At 35.0% G+C, this 21,631-nt stretch overlaps 1 pseudogene; it reads right to left on the reverse strand.

Moving 5' to 3' along the window:
• Nucleotides 1-8,297: 8,297 nt before the first annotated feature.
• Nucleotides 8,298-9,536, reverse strand: LOC112678714 (ubiquitin-conjugating enzyme E2 variant 1-like; annotated as a pseudogene).
• Between the last annotated feature and the right edge of the window lie 12,095 nt (nucleotides 9,537-21,631).

The following is a 21,631-nucleotide window of genomic DNA, read 5'->3' on the forward strand; positions in this document are numbered from 1 at the left end:
GAAGAATCTCTATGAGTGAGCACTTTTGTGTTGCTGAATTTTTGCATATCTTCCACATGGAAATCAATACAAATATTTTGGTCATTTGATAATTTTTACCATTGAGTTGTAGAAATTTAAAATATATATTCCAGATACATGTTAGTTTTCATATATAGTATAATACATGTATTTTTCCAAAATATTTTATCCTGGTCTGTGGATTACTTATAATTTTTAGACAGTATGTTTGATAAGGAAAATGTTTTTTAATCTTTTTTATTGAGATATGATTGACATAACAAAAACTCTAGGTATTTATGTATACAACTTGATATATTTGGATATAAGTATACAGCATGAAATCAGCACTGCAATCAGTGCCATAAATTTATTCATTATCTCTAAGTTTTATCCTACCCTTTTTATTTTTCATATTGTTTTGTTTTGTTTTCATTGTGCTGAGGCCACTTAATGTAAGATCTTCCTTCTTAGCAAATTTTTAAGTATGCAATACAGTATTATTATTGTATTACCTTAGTATTATAGTATTACTAAGTATGCAATACAGTATTACAGGTCTTATGTTTTATAGCAGATCTCCAGAAATTGGAGATTGGATATTAACCCAAATCAGATTTATGGTCTGCAAATGTTTTCTTCTATGATATAGGTTGCTTTTTTACTCTGTTGATTATTCTTTTGCCATGTAAAAGCTTTTCAGTTCTATTTTTGCTTCTCTAAACTACACTATTGGCATCATATCGAAGAAATCATTGCCCCATCCAATATCTAGAAGATGTTTTCTTCTAAAATTTTATTGTTTCAGATTTCACATTTAAGTCTTTGATCCATATTGATTCTTGTGTATGTTGTGAAATAAGTGTCCAATTTCATTCTTTTGCATGTAAATATTTCCCCAGCACCATTTATTCAAGAAACTATCTTTTCCCCATTGTGTAATTTTGGCACCCTTGTTGAAAATCACTTGACCAATGTGTGAATTATTTATGACCTCTCTATTCTGTTCCATTGATCTATATATCTGATTTTACCCCAGTATCATGCTTTTTTGACTACTGTATCTTTGAAGAATGTTTTGAAGTCAGAGAGTGTGATAGCCCCAGGTTTGTTCTTGCTAAAAATTGCTTTTGCTAGTCAGATTTTTGTTTGTTTTGTGGTACCAAAAGAATTTTAGAATTATTTTTTTCTATTTCTGTAAAATTACTGATGGAATTTGGATAGAGATTGTATTGAATCTATATATTGCTTATATCTATATATTGTTTTGGGGAGTATGGACATTTAACAATATTAATTCTTCCAGTCTATGAACACAGGATATCTTTCCCACTTATTTCTGTCTTTCTAAAAATCTTTGTTAAATGTGCATATTTTTCAATGTACAGGATTTCACCTCTTTGGTTAAATCAATTCCTAAGTATCTTAGTCTTTTTGATGCTCTTGTGAATGGATATTTTCCCTTCTTATTTCTTCATGAGTAGAGTAGGTTAGAGTATAGAAATGTAACTGATTTTTTTGCTAATCCTAGATCTTGCAGCATCACTGAATTCACAAATTAAGTATGTGTGTGTGTATGTGTGTATTCTTTAGTATTTTCTATGTATCAGATCATGTCATCTGCCAAAAGATAATAGTTTTACCTTTTTTATTTCAATGCCTTCAATATTTTTTTTTATTTTTTTTCTTAATTTGGCTGAGACTTCTTGTACTGTATTGAATAGGACAGGCAAGAGTGGGCATCCTGTCTTGTTCTGGATCTTAGAGGAAAATTTTAAGTTTTTACCATTGAGTGTGATATTAGCTGTGGATTTTTTACTTTATTACATGAGATAAGTTCTGAACATAACTAATTTATTGAACATTTTTATCATGAAAGAGTAAATGGAATTTTGACAAAAATTTTCTGTATTTATTGAGATAACTATATGATTTTTATCTTTCATTCTGTTAATATAGTGTATCACATTGATTGATTTGTGCATATTAAGCCACCTTTGCACCTAGAGATAAACTTACTTAGTCATAGTATATGATTATTTTAATGTCATTTGAATTATGTTTGCTAGTATTTTGTTGAGAATTTTTGCATCTATGTTCATCACAGAGATCAGCCTGTAGTATGTTTTCTTTTGTTGTGGTCACTTTGGCCTTGATATTAGGGTGATACTGACCTCAAAGGTGAATTTGGAAGTATTCCCTTTTCTTATATTTCTTGGAACAGTTTAAGAATTTGTATTAATTCTTTTGTCAGTAGAATTTAACCATGAAGCCATGTTGTCTTGGGCTTTTCTTCGTTGGGAGTTTTTTGATTACTGATTCAGTCTCCTTATTTGTTATTGCTCTTTTAGGCTTTTAACTTCTTTTTGATTCTGAATTGGTAGGTTGTATGTTTCTAGGAATTTAGCTAGTTCTAAGTTGTCCAAATTGTTGGTGTATATTTATTTGTAAGGATCCTTCATATTCTTTTTATTTCTGTAGATCAGTTGTAATGTCTTCTTCATTTCTGATTTTATTTGAGTTTTCTCTTTTTTCTTAGCCTAGCTAAAATTTATGTATTTTTTTCCCAAAAAGACAGTTATTATTTCACCAGTTTTTAAATTTCTTCCTTCTTGTACTGCTTTTGTCACATTCTATACATTTTAGTGTGTGTTTTCATTTTCATTTGTCTCAAGTTTTTTTTTTTTTTAATTTTTATTTATTTATGATAGGCACACAGTGAGAGAGGGAGGCAGAGACACAGGCAGAGGGAGAAGCAGGCTCCGTGCTCCGGGAGCCCGACGTGGGACTCGATCCCGGGTCTCCAGGATTGCGCCCTGGGCCAAAGGCAGGCACTAAACCGCTGCGCCACCCAGGGATCCCCTGTCTCAAGTTATTTTCTGATTTCCAACTTGGTTTCTTCTCTGACCCAATAGTTGTTTAAGAGTATGTTGTTCAGTTTCCATGTTGGAAAAGATACTTGGAATGATTTTAATCTTGTTAATTTTGTTAAGACTTGTTTTGCAACCCAACATGTGGCTTATCCTGAGGACTATTTTTTGTGCACTTGAAAACAACAAATATTCTATTGCTATTATATAGAATGTTCTGTATATATAGGTTAGGTCCATTTGTTGTAGTGTTATTCACGACTGCTGTTCCCATACTGATTTTCTATCTGGATGATTTATCCATTATACAGAGCAGAGTATTGAAGTCTCCTGCTATTATTGTAGTGCTGTCTATTTCTCCCTTCAGATCTGCCAATGTTTTTTATATATTTAGGTGTTTTGATGCTAAGCTCATATATATTTATAACTGTTATATCTTCCTGCTGAATTGAATCTTTTTTCATTATATAATGACCTTCTTGTCTCTTGTGACAGTTGTTGACTTAAAGTTTATTTTATCTGAAATAAGTATAGCCACTCTGTTCTTTTTTTGGTTACTATTTACCATTTGAATGGAATATCTCCCCTCCCCCAACATAAAGTCAGTACTGCCTTCACTTTTACCCTATATATGTCTTAAATCTAAAGTGAATCTCTTGAGTGGCATCAGCATGATGGCTGAATAATTCATCCCCCTCTCATATCCCCTCTCAACAACAACTTGCATCTATCCACAAACAAAATTGTCTTTTAGGGAACTTTGGGACACAGGTAGGAAAGTGAAACCCTGGAGCAGTCCAAGACTCTCTACCGTGTTTCAGTAATCCCTGGAGATAAGCTCAACAAGCTCAATCAAACTATAAATCCTGAAAGGACCCTGTAACTGAACCCCAGCCCATCCCAGCCATAGTCTGTGAGTAGTCCTGCTGGCACAGAGACCTAAAAGGAAACACTTGCATTTATATCTCTGGAGATCCTAAAAATGACCTGTACTTTGTTTTAGCCCCCTTATGGCCACTATCTGTCAGGAGTCCTGAGGTTTGAAAATTCCAGTGGAAGATACTCTCAAGTGTCCCCAGAGATCCCATAGGCCCTTTACCCCACTTCAGCCATTCCCAGACACAACCCATAGCAGTACTGGTAGTAGCCAAAGAACTTAGCAAGAAACACTTTTGTCTTTACCTCCAAAGTCCTGAAATAGCCCTATAATCAGTGCCAGCTCCTACCAACCATAGTCTTCAAGCAGTCTTGCTCTCACAGAGACCCCACAAGAAATGCTCACATCTACATACCAGGAGATCCAAAAAAGCGTCTTATACTTGGCTCCAGTCCCCCTAAGCAGTTTTAAGGAGTCTAGTCAACTAAGAGATCTAGTAGGAGACTTGGCCATTTATACCTTTGAACCAGGTCTTCAGACCTCAATATTGGCAGTGGAACCTGAAATAGCACTAGGGTGTGATTTCGGGTCCCTCTCAGCGCAAGTCCTGTCTACCTGGGAGCTCATACAGTGACTAGGAAGAAGCTTTCCCACGGATTTGGCAGAAACCACATCTGCACACCTGGCAATAAGCCTGTTGGTTGAGGACCCAAATGCAGACCCTAAATAGATCTCTGTCTCATTGCCATCCTATTGAACAAGGTCCTGGAAGCATTTCCGTACACCCAGAGACCAGAGAGAATCCATACCTCCTCAAGCCTGTAGTTACAAATATGCCAGTTGTAGACCCCACTGCAGACCTAGGGAAGCCTCAAAACTGGCTCAAACTCAGCATGACTATGATTCTGGAGAAAAATAGAATAAAAAAAAAAAAAGGCTAAATGATTATGGGACAACATCAAGCAAATATCATATCCTAAAAATTCCAGATGGAGAAGAAAGAGCAAAAAGGGCTGAAAGCTTATTTAAGTTAATAATAGCTGAGCACTTTTAAATCTTGAGAGAGACATCCATATTCCAATACAGGAAACTAAAAGGATCCTGAGCAATATCAAAACAAATATCAAAAACGAGGAATGAACTTTGAAAACAGCAAAAGAAAAAATACTTATCATATTTAAGGGAACTTCTATTAGGCTATTTTTCTCCAAAAACCTTGCAGGCATAGAGGGAATGAATAATGTATTAAAAGTACTTAAAAAAAAATTCCATCCTAGGGGCAACTGGTTGACAGTTGGCTAAGTATCCAAATCTTAGTTTCAGCTCTGGTCATGATCTCAAGGTTGTGAGATAGAGCCCTGCATCAGGCTCTGCACTCGGTACAGTCTGTTGAAGATTCTCTCTCCCTCTCCCTCTGCCCCTCCTGCTTATTCTCTCTCTCTCTCTGTCAAATAAATAAATAAGTCTTAAAAAAAAATACCACCTTGGATTACTATACCCATCAAAACTGTCCTTCAGAAATAAAGGAAAGAGATATTCAGGTAAACAAATCTAAGAGAGGACATCACCATTAGACTTGCCTTATAAGAAATGCTAAATGCAGTTCTTGAAATTGAAATGAAAGGACACTAGTAATAATAAGAAAACATGAGAGTCATAAAAAGTCCATAATTATTTTATTTATGACTTTATCTCTATCATAAATAGACTTTTAGTCAAAATTGGTGACAAGAGACAAAGAAAGTCACTATATAGTAACAAAGGAGTCAGTTCATCAAGAGGATATAAAATTATAAGAACATACGTAGTTAACATTAGAGCACCTAAGTATTAACAGAAAAGATGGGAGAAATAGACAACAATATACTAATAGTAGAGGACTTCAATATCCCAATCTCAACACAGAATATAATACCTAGACATAAAGTTAATAAGGAAACAGCAGACTTGAATAACACTATGGACCAAATGGACCTTACTGACATGTACAAAGCATTTGATCCAATACCAGCAAAAAACTCACTTTTCTCAAGCACACACAGAATGCTCTCCAGGAGAGATCAAATGTTGAACCACAAAACAAGCCTCAACAAATATGAAAAGATTGAAATAATATAAATAAAATGGTATGAAACTAGAAATCAATGACAGGAGGAAAATGGAAGTATTCAGATATAACAATGAAATTAACACATTCCTCAACAAATAATAGGTCAAAGAGAAGGTAAAGGGAAAATCAGAATCTTGAGACTATTGAAAATAAAAAGAACATTTCAAAAATTATGGGATGCAGTGAAAGCAATTCTAAGAGGAAAATTTATTTATTTTTTTAATTTTTATTTATTTATGATAGTCACACACACAGAGAGAGAGAGAGGCAGAGACACAGGCAGAGGGAGAAGCAGGCTCCATGCACCAGGAGACCAACGTGGGATTCGATCCCGGGTCTCCAGGATCGCGCCCTGAGCCAAAGGCAGGCGCCAAACTGCTGCACCACCCAGGGATCCCTAAGAGGAAAATTTATAGCAAAATTTATGCATACACTAATAGAAAGAAGATATCAGATAAACAACTTAAGTTTATATATAAAGAAATTAGAAAATTAGGAACTATCTAAGTCCAAAGTTAACAATAGGAAAAATATAATAAACAGTAGAGCAGAAATAAAATAGACCAGAAACATAATAGAAGAAAAATCATTGAAACTAAGATTTGGTTTTTGAAAGACAAACATACTAGATAAAACTTTAGCTCCATTAAACAAGGAAAAAAGAAGACTCAAATAAGGAAAATTAGAAATGAAAGAGGAAACATTACAATTCACATCACAGACACAAAGGAACATGAGACACTAGTAGGAGCACGAACAAATCAGTTAACATAGAAGAAATGAATAAATACTAGAAATGTATAATCTACCAAAAAAAATCTAAGAAATAGGAAATCTGAACAGATCATTAATGAGAAAGGGGACTGAAACAGTAACCAAAAACCTCCCAATGACAACAGAAAAGCCCAGGACCAGATGGTTTCACTGATGATTTCTACAATACATTTAAGGAAAAATTTAAATTAATGCCAATCCATCTCAAATTCTTCCAAAATATGAAAAGAAGGGAACACTTCAGACTTATTTTACAGGATCAACATTACCTTGATTCCAAAGCCAGATAAAGATTCTTTTTTTTTTTTTTTTTTTTGTGGAACACAATGAATCGCTTTTATTTCGTTATGCATCCACATCTCAGCATTTAGTGGTCCTGAACAGAAAAGTGGAAAGATGCAGCAATTTGCCAGGAAGTGAAGCCCGCCAATTTTGGGGATCTGCTGTGCACGCTGAGTTCTTTCTCGATCCCTGCTGAGGAACATGAGACACAGCAGCACCAAAACCAAAGTATGCACCGAATCCAAGGTTCTTTTCGTTCCAGTTGTCAGATTCCAAACTAGACCCAAATGGATTATAAGATGACCACATGAGAACCCTGTTTAAAACTTCTTCAATTGTTAAAAGCAAAAGCAATTACAGGAAAAGAAAACAATTCATTCAGAGGGATCGTGTGTGCTTACAAGTGTCTTCTGTAGCCTTTCTCCAAATTTTACCACCAAGCACTTTGAGAGTGGGCAGGTCTGAGTACCCCTGGTGACTGTTCTTTTCACTTTATCAAAACCTGAGCTAAAAAAACGGCATCAGCTGATGATGACAGCAGAGGGTGGCAGGGCTGAGGACCCAAAATTCATTCCCAGGCTGGTGGAGAGTAAATGTGATTCCAAACTAAACAAGGGAAGTCAGAGACTCTTTCCAACCTTACCTGATGGCTTCTGGCCAAAGCAAGGAGTAGTATTGGGTGGTGATGGTGCAAAAAGGGACTTGAGGAGGAAGGAAAAAGTAGCACCCCTCGATTAAGGTAGGGGAGAAGATATGGGGAAAGCCCTGAATCCCTCACCAAAGGCCAATTTCAGAGGGGAGCAGAGGGGGTTGCAATCTATGCTTCGGCCGAGGGTGGTCATGGGAAGTGGAGAAAGGATGATGGCTTCGAGGGGGGAGGGCATCATTTAAGACTTAAAAAAAAGAAACCAGGGGTGCAGCTGGAGCACCCCTGCACACCCAGCAGTAGTCCCACAGGCTGCAACCTGAAACCTTCATGCCTATTCTAGCAAGCCACCCCAAGCTGGAGGGCTGTTGTAGGGCCGGAGGGGTGGGTGGAGGGAGGGAGGGAGGGAGGGAGCCAGCAGGAGGAGAAGGGGAGAAGGCAGAGACCCAAGGCCATGTAATCAGCAGCAAGGTGATTGTGTGATGTGTCTTTTCACAGTTGAGTTAGATGTGCACCACCGGTTAGGATGGGAATCAATTTAAATATACTTTCTTGATCCCAGAAGTTCAACTATGTGGACAGTGGTTACACTTGACAGGATGATTGTTATAGCACAACTTATATATTTCAAATGGACATAAATTAGTATCATTTACAGTATCTTAAGATAAACTGCCTTTGAATGGGAGCTTCCTTTCCAGTACTTTTGAGGTCTACAAGACGTATCTAGAAAATGTACTACTGTGGAAAATGACTGCTTAAATCGAATGGGGGGGGAGGGGAGGGTGGTTTCTCTTTTTGATTAATTGCTGTAACACTATCCTTCGGGGGCTGAGGGAGTTTCATGTTTTCTTTAGACATCATTAGGCGCCGGAGCTCTTGCAGGACAACTTTGATGCTATATGAATTCTGCCATTTTGCTAGCATGGATATTGTTCTTGGGTCCACCACTCCATTAGAACTATTGACTCCATTCATATTAAATTTTGTTACAAATCTTACAAAGGTGGGTGCTCCTGGGTATTTAGGTCCACATTCTATTTTAAGGCTGTATATTCAGTTTTCATAAATTGTTCTTGGAGGCCCAATTATCATCCCTGTCCATCTTGTGTCATGTCTTCATCATCTTCTAGACCCCAGCTAACTGTGCCATCTCCTACTCCTTTATGGCCTTCTTCCAGTTCTTCTAACAGTTGAAAATTGCGAGGGACTTTTACTCCTGAGTTCACATTGAGGCTTGAGCCATTTCTGGGTGTTTTCCAGAACAGAGCCGAGGCATTGGGGCCAGGTAGGGGATGAGGCCAAGCCCGTGGTGGCTGCTGTCTTGCATCGCTGTCACTCCCAGATAAAGATTCTATCTATCTATCTATCTATCTATCTATCTATCTATCTATCCAGCTAAAAGAACAGAAAACTATGCACCAATATCCAATATCCCTGGTGAATATATGTGCTAAAATTCTCAACACAATATTAGTAAACCTACTTTTCAACAGCACATTAAAAGGATCATATATCATGATCAACTAAGTTACCCCTGGGATGCAAAGATTATTGAATACATGCAAATCAATATTTGCATATTAATAGAATAAAGTGTAAAAAATCACAGGATCCTCTCAATAAACACATCAAAGGATATTGATTTTTGTTTTAACAAGTAGACTCCTTGACTGGTCTCAAATTCCAAACTCTTTCTTCTGTAATAGGCAGCAGATGAAATCTCCCATCCACAGTGTTTCCAACTTCCCACTCACTTTCCACTGGACTTGTTGAAGTCTTCCCCACATACATAAAGTTCAAAAACCAGCCAAGCTTTGGGATGGAGTTTCAGATTTGGGAATTTCCCCACTGCATAGCTCCCTGCTTTAAAAGACTTCACCTCATTTTCCAACCACTCTGGTGCTCCTCTACTCTATCCTCTGACTCCTAGATTGGTGAAATTGAAACTTTTCTGTTATGTTTTACCAACCTCATGGGGGAAGTTGCCTTCAGGAGGAAAATGAATGCTCATGAACACAAATTATCACTCATTGCAATTCTCCTTTTTAAGATTTTGTTTTACTCTTTTTCCCCTGCATTTATTCATTCTTCAATTGCTGCAAATACATTTTTAGAAAATATGTTTCCAGATTTTAATCTGTTGGAGAGTTAATAATATAAAAGCTTTCCTACCATATGCAGACATGAATCCTCCATCTAGTAATTTTTAGTCTTTGTTCATTATTTGTTTCCTTTTTTAAAGATTTTATTTATTTATTTGAGAGAGAGCAAGAAAGAGAGAGAGACGGAGAGAGAGAGCACAAGCAGGGTGAGGGGCAGAGGGAGAAATAGACTCCCCCTGAACACAGAATCCAGTGTGGGACTCGTTCCCAGGACTGTAGAATCATGACCTGAGCTGAAGACAGATACCTAACAAGGGACTCACCCAAACTCCCCTATTATTTGTTTTAAATTGCTTCAAACTCTTGTAACACAAAAAAGTAAGTATGTATGTGAATGTCTTCTACCTACCTACCTTCAAACTCTTGTAACACAAAAAAGTAAGTATGTATGTGAATGTCTTCTACCTACACATATGCAATAAGTAAGTATGTATGTGAATGTCTTCTACCTACAAATAAAAGCTATTAAGTATTTTGTATGTATTATTTTGTAAATAGAATAGTGTATAGTTTTAAGTAACGTTTGCCAAATGTTTACTGATGGTCATTTGTTAACAGATAACAGAGAATAGAACTTATTTTAGATCAAATAAATTAGAACTTCAGGGTCCTTATTGCATAACAGAAATAGAATTTGAAACATATCTAACTGACAAAATTCTCTATCCTACAAGTATTAATTGAAGTGTTATACTTCATAGATCAGAAAATAGACAATCTCAAATATACATATAGTTAATAATTAGATATGTTTACAGATTGTCTTAATATATCTTTGGTTTATTTTCATGGATCATGTTGTAATAATGAATAGATCTGAAAAATATCTGTCATAATCTGATGAGAGTTAAAATTCTATACTGTGAAACTTTTTAACTAAAAAAAATATTTCTCAAAAGAAATTTCAATTGCCTATTTTAAAGAAAAATAACCTTAAAAAAAAGGAAAGAAAATACCTTATCATCCATTCTAAAAAGTAAAGTCAGCTCTAGAGTGGCTCTAGTGATTCAGGGAGATCCTGTAAAGACTTGCCCCACTTTTCTTAGAGGACTTGGCCAAATGAAACACTTGGAGAATATCCTTCTAAGAGGACTAGAAATTAAAAATCCACACAATGTATTCCATATAGTGGGGACAGGGCCTATGTCTTTTATAAATCTGAGTCTCTAAGCTTGGAACATTGCCTAAAATTTGTTAGCAGTTGGGTTGTATGAATAAAAATTATTGTTAATACTTGAAATGGAAATTAACCCCTGTGATAATTTTGGTATATTTTGGAGCTCTTTTTTTTTTTTTCAGCATTATTCTGTTCACCACATAGACCCATGGAACTTCTGGGCTGCTGAGATATAGGATTCATAGTCAGCAGGACACCTAAAAGCCTAGTTTGATTTAGGTGGCTTATCCTTTGAGTTATACACTTGAACAACTCCACTTTAAATAATATATATTGTGGGGACACCTAGGTGGCTCAGTGGTTGAGCGTCTGCTTTCAGCTCAGGGCAGAGTCCTGGGATCAAGTCCCGCATCGGGCTCCCTCTGCCTATGTTTCTACCTCTTCCTCTCTGTGTGTCGTTCATGAATAAATAAATAAAATCTTTTAAAATAAATAAATGAAAAAAAATCATATATATTGTGAATCACAAATGAGGGAAACAAGTGATGAAATGGTAAAGGATCTTTATGTAAGGGTTTGCTTTTGTTTATATTTTGTTCTAGAAACTTGTGAATTTTTACAAAATGCCAATAGCATATAAGTTATGATTATGGATCTAGTACAAAGACATTGTAAAGAGATAGTACTCAGCTTTCTTTTCAACTACTGTTTGGATATAAGTACACATTTGAGATGTTGTTCCCTTAAACTCCACAAATCTGTCTTAAAAGGAAATAGAAGCTGGGACACTTGGGTGGCTCAGTCAGTTAAGCCTCCAACTCTTGGTTTGACTCAAGTCATGATCTCATGGGTCTTGGAATCAAGCCTCCCACCCAGGCTCCTCACTCAGCGAGGATTCTGCTTGAAGATTCTCTGCCTCTGCCTCTCTGCCCCTCCACCCCAACCCCTGCACAAACACACTCTCTCTCTCTCTCAAATAAATAAATAAATAAATAAATAAATAAATAAATAAATATTTTAAAAGGAAATAAAACCTAATAACAACTCAATTATTTACTATTTATCAAGGATAAATAATAACTATTTGAGTTTTAAAAATTTAGAAATGTGTTCCTGTGTGAAGACAAGAAAGATGATGTTTAAAGCAAGTACCCTGCATTGCAGCAAATGACTACTAATTTAGTAACTACTCATCTCTTTTACAGTTCTTTATATCCAATCCCAAATGAGCATGGGAACATAATGAGATATGTAAGAGAGAGATCAGTCAGGGAACATTTTCAGACATAGCAAGAGTGAAGTTCAGAATTCTAAGATCCTTCAAACACAGCCTGCTCTCTAGAATTTAACAACTAACTCTGGGCTGCTTAAGAACATGAGGCAAACTGCTCAGAAGAATGGAAACTGAAGAAGAGACACAAAAAAACATCTATTTTGTGATATACTTGGAAACATACACAGATGGGAGCGTTTGTGTTTAATACTTCTATTCTCTAGCATTAAATAAGCCATGTTCATTTTGAGAAGTAGTTTATTAAGGGATATATTTTGCTTTTAGAGACACGGCTGTTTTATTTCGAGTGATGACCTCAGTCTCACCTTTTAGAAGTTGACTGAATTGAAACACTTCTCCATTTCCTACAATAGAAGTAACAAAAACATACTTTTCACAGAAAGGTACCCTATCTGCTTTTTTTCCCCCCATGCATACACTTTAGGAATGTCGTAGTATTTTCAAGGGGATATTATGTTAAAATTACTATATTATTAGTGGGTCTTACAATTTTAATGTTAGAAATCATTAGTAATTCTAATTGCAATATATCAATAGAATAAGACTATATTGACTTAATCTGCTTCTCTTCCACCTGATATATTTCCAGCTATATCTCCTACTGGCATATATTCTCTGTTTGAAATCACCTATGCGTGGGTATAAACAGGAACAGACTTGTCTTCTAAATATAAGAGTTTGTATATTTATTATAAGCTGACATTTATAGTCCAAAGCATTAGAGATAAAAGTGTTTTCTATAAAATACAAAAAAAACAAAACAAAACAAAAACATACAATTGACATGATAAATTCCAAAGTGATTTTTTCTGTTAGAATATTTGTTTTCTGGGAGCACCTGGGTGGGTCAGTGGTTTAGCATCTGCCTTTGGCTTAGGTCATGATCCTGGGATCCCAGGATCAAGGCCTGCATCAGGCTCCCTGCTTCTCTCACAAGGAGTCTGCTTCTCCCTCTGCCTGTCTCTGCCTCTCTGTGTCTCTCATGAATAAATAAATAAATTCTTAAAAAAAAAAGAATATGTGCTTTCTGTTATAGAATCATAAAATAAACTGAAAGATACATACATATATACATCATACATATATATATACATTCATACATGTTCATAAATATGCACGCATATCTACACACATTTAGAAGAGAGTATAAGCCATTCTTAAGTGAGTAAAAAAACTAAAGTAAAAAACAAAAAAAAAACACTAAAGTACATTTCTATGGTAATATTATCCATTGCTTACATAATACATTTTTAATATCTCTGACAACCAATAAGACTTCCCTCAGATAGGATCCTATACATCTTCCATTCACATTTTTTATGTAAAATAGAAAATATGGAAAAAAATCCTTGAAATATAGTTTAAAAAGTTTAAAACCCATAATTTGCTTCTGAATACTTCTTTGATGTTGCCCTAATTAATAGGTCATTTTACTGCATCACTAACAATTGTAGAAAGACAAAGATGAACTGTAAGAAGTGAACACACACATTTCTCTATATCCTCTCCAGAATCCATTGAAATTATAGTAAAACAATTAAAAATTAAAACTAAAATGTAACTCTAAGTGTGTAGGTATATATGCAAAGATACAGGAGGAGGAACATAGCAAATGAGAGGATTCAACAATTTCCTGGAAGATAGAAAGGCTGTGGCCATCTGTTTAATGGATGCTTCTGTGGGAGGAAATACCAGATTGTCCAATTAAAAATGAGAGCCAGTCTGACAAGCATAAATCCACATACTTTCAAGTTCAGGGCTGGAAGGTGTGAGAGAGAACAGGAGCTCAAAGAAAGGCCAAGAGGGCTAATTAATTGCCTGTTTCATAGATACAACTAAGTTTTTGACTCCTAATTTAAAGGTAACTGATACTATCTAAATATTAAATAAATTAGGAGGACAGAGACAGGCAAGAGATATGCACTGTAACAGAAATGAATCTTCTTTCTTTCGAGTAGAGAGTAAGTGGAAATATCTTCAGTTAAGACATAAAAAGAATAACATACCATTTGAAGATAGGAAAGGGAAAAATTAACAATACGTAATAATAAATATTAATTCACAAAAGCAGATATCATTTACTAATGCTTATTAACTGCCAAGCACAGTTTTAACTGCTTTATATGAATTGATTTCTCACAATACTGCTTTCAGATGAGAAAAACAGGCATGAGAGATCAAGTAACTTTTTTAAGATCCCACAGAGCAAGTGACAGACATAAAGTTGGTATGCAGGAAAGCTTACTACAGAGAATTTGCACTTAACTAACAGAGTTATGAGAGTTAACTCTCTTCCAGTTATGGAAGATTTAGATGAATATGATAACATTTTATAAGCAGCGATTCTTTTGCTTTTATTTAAAGCATCCATATACCTGGAAAATGTGTTGCATGCATGCTATCTCTCTTCCGTATATCCACTCTTGCCTAAATTGCCTCATTTATAAAATTGGGGGAATAAGTATTGCTTAAGATTATTGGAAAATTATGTGGATTAATATATGTTTAGGAAATGTGTGGCACAAGGATATTGATGGCATTATTTTTTATTATAATTAATATTACTACTAGTCAATTCTTTCACCTACTGTTAAATCTGTTCCAATGCAGGAGGAAATATCAGCAGTGTTTAACTCATTCTAAAGTAGTGCGTGTCTCCTTTTGGCGTCGTATTGAGTACAACTCTTGTTTCACATGCTGTCCAAAAACATAACTTTCATGCAAGATGTGAATCAACTATTCCAAGTAATTCCCTAGACCTTTATATTTTTGTTTGCTCTCCATTTCCTTGCCATATACTTGGAGTATATGGCACCATGTGCTCAAACACTCAGGCCTACTGTGTGGTAATAGCCGATCTCTCGTACAGTTATGTAAACATGTACAAAACCAGACCCAGGTCTTAGAATCCACAATAAACTCAGTAAATCACACTTAACAAAGAGAAAAAGTTATAATATTAAGCCATATAATACTAGTTGTAAAGGAAGCCATTAAGGAAGAAGACTCAAAGCAGATATGGAAAAGCAAAGTAGCCTCAGTCTAGAACTTGAAATTCAGGAGGCTGCATTGGGTAACTTATCTGGCCCTTGCAGTGGATGACATGGGCATGTCAAAGGAGATAGAGATATGGTGAAAGAATAGGTACTTTTTAAATAAAAATTTTTGTCCTATAATTGAATCAAATTAAATATATGCACATACCTGTATTCTCAACTGTACTGTTTCAATTTCAAGGACAAACTGCTTTTAATGACCTTTGTATCCTTCTACAAAGATAGTGTAGAACATATAAAAATGAAAATATTTTGAAAGATTTAACTACACAATTGGATGGATGGAGGACAGTGGGTAGATTTCAGTTCTAAAGGTACACAATTACTTTTGAAAAAATAAGAGGCAGACTACATCAGATTATTGACCAACTTAAAAAGTTGTGATCTCAAAAATTTCTCTACATATTTATCTTCTCAATTTTATTGGTATAGTCTACTCCAAAAGAACATTAATAAATGTATACCAGTCAGCTTTTATATTAGTGACCCAGAAATCATGTTTAGAAATGGTATCATGTGTGCTATGCTAGAACAAATAATATTTATCCTTTAGAACCATTTTGTAAAAAGATGTAAATCCCTTTCAGTAATTTTGTACAAATCTAATCATTTGCATTTGTGTTGTTTATGATAATACGGGACAAATATAATAATTTTATTTGTCTAGGATTCCAATGATGATGACGGTAGCAACAACAATAATGATAGATAACATTGATCATTGACTCTGGGCAAGGGAATAACCTATTTTATTTTCAACCACCAGATGGGGTACTCTTATTACTTCTATTTTATATACTAGGTGACTGACTTTCAATGTTTAGGTAATTTACTCAGTATCATAGTGGAATGTACATTCTTAGGGTACAGGAGATTTTTTTTTTTTTTAGTTCACATTTACATCATAAGTGCCTAGCATAGGGCAGCCCCGGTGGCTCAGCGGTATAGCACTGCCTTCCACTCAGGGCGTGATCTTAGAGACCCGAGATCAAGTCCCACGTCGGGCTCCCTGCATGGGGCCTGCTTCTTCCTCTGCCTGTGCCTGTGCCTCTTTCTCTCTGTGTCTCTCATGAATAAATAAATAAATAAAATTTTAAAAAAATAATAAGTGCCTAGCATAGTGTTTGAACATGGTGGATTCATAATAGAATTTATTGATTGAATGAACATAAAACATGGCACTGTTGCTATTGAATGTTGTTTTACTTTAATTTTGCTCTAACCTTCTATAATATACTGCTTCTCACTACCATGAAAGACCAGCTTAACCCAAGTACGGATTTGTGTATGTTTATTGGGAAGTATATATCACGGATGGGTATGGCTTGAGACTCTCCCCATCTGTAGAAAATTGTATGTCTCTTTTCATCCATCCTTTGAATGATTTTATAGGAAGCAATTATGGTATCCTTTTAAAGTGGCTTTCTATACCGTTGTCTACATTTACTAAGTACCTGACTTTGAAAATCGATCCCATTTCTGAAATTAGTTGTCTAAATCTTGAAAACATAGACAAGTTTACAAATGAATTCTTCTTTGTTGGTTGATAAAACCAGTGACAACATATACTTATCCAAATGAGTTAATCTTCTTTGCCAAGAGCTTTTCAAAGGTCTTTATGAGAGCATAAACCTAATTCTAATGATTTCTTCTAGATAGACCACATGCAACGAGTTTACCAAGGCATTGAAATCAATTTCTTGGTTATTAAGATGATCTTACTAAGAATAATCTGAATAATGTAAGTTGAACATCTAAACATCTGAGGTTAGCCAAATGTAGTATATGAAAGCTTTCATCGCATACTCTAGCAAGGGACAAATCCTGATTCCTGGTTTGCAGCGTTTCACGACAGGTATTTTCCACTTTGCTTTTACTTTCATTCTTCTTCTTCTTTTTTTTTTTTTTTTAAAAAAAACATTTTAGTATTATCCAACTTTGTAAACTAACAATTCTCCTTAGGTTTTTCATTTCTGGTGCCAAAACAACAAAGCTTCTATTCAAAGTGAAGCATCAAAACTCCATGACTTTTGCACTAGATCTCAATTTCACAAGGCAGTGAGCAAAAGCACAGTAGGATAGAGTTTTGCATGCACTGTCATTCTTGCGGTTTCAGATGTGGTGGTCAGCAGGACTGTAACATTAAAAATGCAAGTTTCATTAATGATGGTCCACAAGGAAGAGGGATGAAAGGTTACTTTGAATTGTCTTTGAAGACCATAGATAGTGAAGTAGCCTTTGATACCAGGAATCAGCGTTCGTCTACTCAAATCAAGGACATCTGTCCTCCAAAACAGGAGAGAACAAAAAATAGATATTGATGAGTAGCTCAAGCAGGGCAAAAAGATGAAAAAAATAGTTATTGCTCAGGTGTTTAGATAGCTATGGGAAAGAGTGAATAAAAGTGGACAACCCTTCCTTTGGAAAAAAACATGAAACAGTGAGTATTCTTTACTTGTCAAATGTGAAAGGATTGAAAAAATTGTTAAATGTGCCTTCTGGCTAGCTTGCTGGCAAATACAAGCTGTTCTCCCCAGATATCCACAGTTATGTGTTTCTTTTACTAAACTCGCTAAAGTATTTGCCACTTAACAATTTCCTTATTCAATTTGGCTGGAGGGAGATTCATTAAAAAGAGTCAGGTGACATAAAACAGAGAAATAAAATTAGATAACATTCCCATATTCTAGCACATATAAGCAAATTAGTTGGGATTGACCAGTTTGGTTTCCAAATATTCTTAGACATAAACAGAGACATCCAATGAAAGACAAAATTTAATAAAGCTTTACATTTTAGCTTCTCTGAGAACACATGGTATTAATAACATCTTGAGGAAAGAACATTTTAATATTGCATTAATAATAGCTAACACAGTCTATACTATATGTCAGACTATTTTATATATAGTAACACATTTAATCTTCACCATAACTCAGTGAGGTGGGTGCTCTTTAATCATTTTGGAGAAGGGGGAGTGAAATAAATTGGTCAAGTAATTTTTTCCCAGAAAGGTATAAAGAGTAAAAGGAGAACTGGTATTTTAAATCAGGATGCCTTGGTTAAAAATCTGTGCTCTTTATCAATATGTTATGCTCATTTTCTGTTCAGTAGATTTCTACAAACAGTTACAGCCTCAAAAAACCTACTCCTAAACAAAACAAAACAAAAAAACAGACTCTTAGTAATTCTCTTACCTGCTCTAATTTCGATTGTACACACACACAGACACACACACAGATACGCACATGGACTAAAATAGTATCATGTATTTGTTCATATAAATGAGGACAGTTCAAGGCTTTACTCCAAGTCCAAACTAATCATAATAATACTAACATTTAAATAACATGTGTGCCCTGATTAAAGACCAATAATCATACTAATTTTTGAAATACATGTACATAACATGAGTATCTTTTAGATATCACAATACAGTATCTCAGTGCTCTCTTCAATAGGAAAAGGCTATCATAGCATGAAAAATATGTTGTAGAGTGTACCCACTGTGGGGGATGTCATCCGGAAATAGTGTCACTAGTGTGACATGTGGACAGCAATGTCTGTAGTGCATAGATCATGCATTATATGCATTCAACAAAATATTTTCATGCATGTTAGTGTTAATTGAAATAGAAAATCAAATAGCTTTAAAAAAATTGAAGTCTGTGGTGCAAATTAAAGATGCACAAAGGTATAAGATTCATACACTTAAAAAACCCTAAAATTGAATTATCAAATATGTTGCAGAGGAGAACATCCAGGTGAAGTGGGAGTGTTGCCTACAATGGAAGTCAGAACTCATGCAGGGAGTAGAGTTATCTGTGCAGGGGGGAATGTGGCAGTATAGAGGGAAGATTGGTTAGATACATGCGATTAGTAAAATAAATAAATATAGGGTGCTTGGCTGGCTCAGTCAGTAGAGCATGTGACTCTTAATCTCGGGATTCTGAGTTCAGGACCCACACTGAGTATAGAGATTACTTAAAAATAAAATCTTAAAAAAATAAAAATGGATAAATACATTTAAATAATAAAAGCCATTTTCTTGAGTGAAGAAGGAAGTTAAAAAAGCAAAAAAATGAGAAAACTAGAGTGAATCATGTTGTGTTATATTGGATACATCAGGTTAAGACATGATTTCCAATATATAGTTGGATATATTAAATTAGATAGATAGATCTAGACGTCATTTTCTGTGTATATGACTGTATGTACATTACTTTGTTTATTTCCTAGGTTTATTCACTGAAAAAATTATTGATTCTTCATTCACCATGAATATAACCAGAACATGTTCTTGACTGCTAAATATAGGCAGGCCTCATCTTGTTGCACTCTGCTTTATTGTTTTTTTTTTTTTTTTTTTTTTTTTTTTTTTACAAATTGAGGGTTTGTGGCAATTCTACATTGAGCAAGTCTATTGGTGTCATTTTTCCCGTGGAATTTTCTCGCTTTGTGTCTCTGTGCCACCTTTTGGTAACATTATTATTTCATAATGAAAAGTATAAAATACTTTTTCATTATTATTATATTTGAATTGCTGCAATCTTATGATGAAATTTCAACAAATGAGGAATTGCTTCTTATGGATTAGCAAAGGAAGTGGTTTCTTGAAATGGAATCTACTCTTGGTGAAGATTGTTGAAATGACAAAAGATTTAGAAGATTGCATAAACTTAGTTGGTAAGCCGTAACAGGGTTTGAGAGAATTGACTCCAACTTTCAAAATTCTATTGTGGATAAAATGCTATCAAACAGTAACATGTGCTGTTTGAGAAAATGCTCATGAAAGGGTGAGTCAATTTATGCGGCAAATTTCATTGTTTTAAGAAATTGCCACAGCCACCTCAACCTTCATCAACTACCACCCTGGTCTGTTAGCAACCATCAACATTGAAGGAGGACCCTCCACCAGCAAAAATATTATGGCTTACTGAAAGCTCAGATGATAGTTAGCATTTGTTAGCGATAAAGTGTTTTTAAGTTAAGGTATGTATATTGGGATTTTTTAGACATGATACTATTGCACACTTACTAGACAATACTATTGTGTAAACTTCATATGCAAAAGTTTGGGAAACCATAAAATTCATTTGAGTTGCTCTTTTGCAATATTTGCTTTATTGTGGCGGTATTGAACTAAACCTGCAGTATATCTGAGATATGCCTGTATTATTTCCCTCTAAAAGAAACCAAGGCTTCTTGAAGAAATGGTTGATTCTAATTTTGGCTCATGGAAAGTACAAAATTAATCTAAAACATCTTGTTGTCCATGAAAATAAAGTGGTCAGAGAATAATGGGATGTCAAAAGAACAAGGGAGCCCACTTGCAAGAGCTTCTCCCATTGACCAATCCCAGAATAATTTTGACATCAAACTAAACAATGATATTAAAAGATCCCAATACATCTAATAAAATAGAAAACCCTGGGTTTATACAGATAGCAATAGATTAATGAATACGTTGAAAGTATGACTAGGAATGGAGAATGTATAAGGTAAAAATGTAACCTCTCCTTGATTTAATTAATTAAAAAGGGGAAAATATCAATGGCATGATAAAGAAGGCTGACAGATACCATAATCAAGTGACTATGATGAACACCATCAGTAACTGGACAAATTAAAATCATATGATACCTGGTCAGGTGCAATAGAAAGAACACATTGTTACCCCTGTGATATAATCATCAAAGATGGAAGGCCTGAATCAAATCACAAGGAAACATTCGCTAGTCCTGGAGTGAAGGCTGATCTATAATAGAACTGGCTTCTCATCTTCAAAAGTGTCAGATTCATTATGACAAAAAAAAAAAAAAAAAAAAGACTGAAGACTGCTTCAGCTTGCAGGAGATTATAGAGACAAGAGAACTATTTACTATGTATGATTCTGAGCTAGATTATTTTCCGTTAAGAAACACTAGAATACCATTTGGCAAAACTTTAATGTAGCCTGAGGATTAGATGATAGTAATGTATCGGTGCTAATTCACTGATTTTGAAGGTTGCATTGAGAAGTATTCTTGTGGGGCAGTGGGGGTGGCTCAGCAGTTTAGCACCTGCCTTCAGCCTAGGGTGTGATCCTGGAGACCTGGGATCAAATTCCACATTGGGCTCCCTGCATGGAGCCTGCTTCTCCCTCTGCCTGAGTCTCTGCCTCTCTCTTTCTCTGTGTCTCTCATGAATAAATAAAATCTTTAAAAGAAAAAAAAAGTATTCTTGTTTGTAGTAAAAATAATACTAACAACAGCGTATGATATGATATCAAGTCCACCACTTACTGTCACATGGTTCAAGAAAAAAAGTTCTTTGTGTTTTTCCTAACTTCTCTGTAGTTTTACTTTAAAAAGATAGATTTGCAGTCAATGTGAACTTTTTATTTTCTAGAAATTCCCATAGTTGTAGCTTTTACTAACCGTGATCTATAGATGTACAAG

This window comes from Canis lupus, chromosome 22 (assembly GCF_003254725.2).
Source record: "Canis lupus dingo isolate Sandy chromosome 22, ASM325472v2, whole genome shotgun sequence".
In the NCBI taxonomy this organism is placed as follows: Eukaryota; Metazoa; Chordata; class Mammalia; order Carnivora; family Canidae; genus Canis; species Canis lupus.